Source organism: Gavialis gangeticus, unplaced genomic scaffold (assembly GCF_001723915.1).
Source record: "Gavialis gangeticus isolate Ggan-Ray unplaced genomic scaffold, GavGan_comp1, whole genome shotgun sequence".
Taxonomy (NCBI): Eukaryota; Metazoa; Chordata; order Crocodylia; family Gavialidae; genus Gavialis; species Gavialis gangeticus.
The window spans coordinates 162,398,531-162,399,173 of NW_017729024.1; the positions used below are offsets into that span (position 1 = coordinate 162,398,531).

Sequence of the window (643 nt, forward strand, 5' to 3'; positions counted from 1 at the left end):
TTAATTAGGCATTTTCTTGTGCTACAGATTACTAGGTGGTTGCTGTGCTGAATTCCTAATGTTTCAGGTTTTATTTCAGAAATGGATACTAGTTGGGCTTTGTAACAGATTGTTGAACCTTCAATGAAAAATCTGTAAAATAAATAAATTATAAATAAATAAAGACGACAAATTATGGCTACCAAATTGCCAGATTTACTGGTGGACACACAACTCCAAAGCAGGGGTTCTCGTGGTTTTGGCACCTCTAACCAGGTCACTGGTGTGGATCTCCCCCTGCCTTGCTGGGATGGATTGGGGAGGAGGAGCACCCCTGCTTCAAAGGAGTGCTACCAAATGAAGTAGTAGAGGAAATATATTGTACTCCTTTAGAATTTTAAACTTTTTGCTACTAGCAAACTAGATGCTTTATGTGGTTCATTTGACAGTGTTTGGAGAACTCACTATGCACTTATTTCAAGCTTTTTACAAACTAGTGAAACAATTTGAGATATTCTAACTGTACAGACTACAAGAGGCTAGAGGGTGAAATTATTGCAACTGATTTTACCTCTGTTCGGCTTATTGAAAGTTAGTCACAAAGGCAGGTTAAGGGAAACTGCTTCAATTTTGAAGGTTTGTTATGTGTTTTTTTTTTTTTTTT

The 643-nt window shown here is 37.0% G+C and overlaps 1 protein-coding gene across 1 annotated transcript in view; it reads left to right on the plus strand.

Annotated features, from left to right (window-relative positions):
• Positions 1-643, plus strand: part of MTMR12 (myotubularin related protein 12) — a 101,021-nt gene that overhangs the window by 23,129 nt on the left and 77,249 nt on the right. The window lies entirely within an intron of this gene.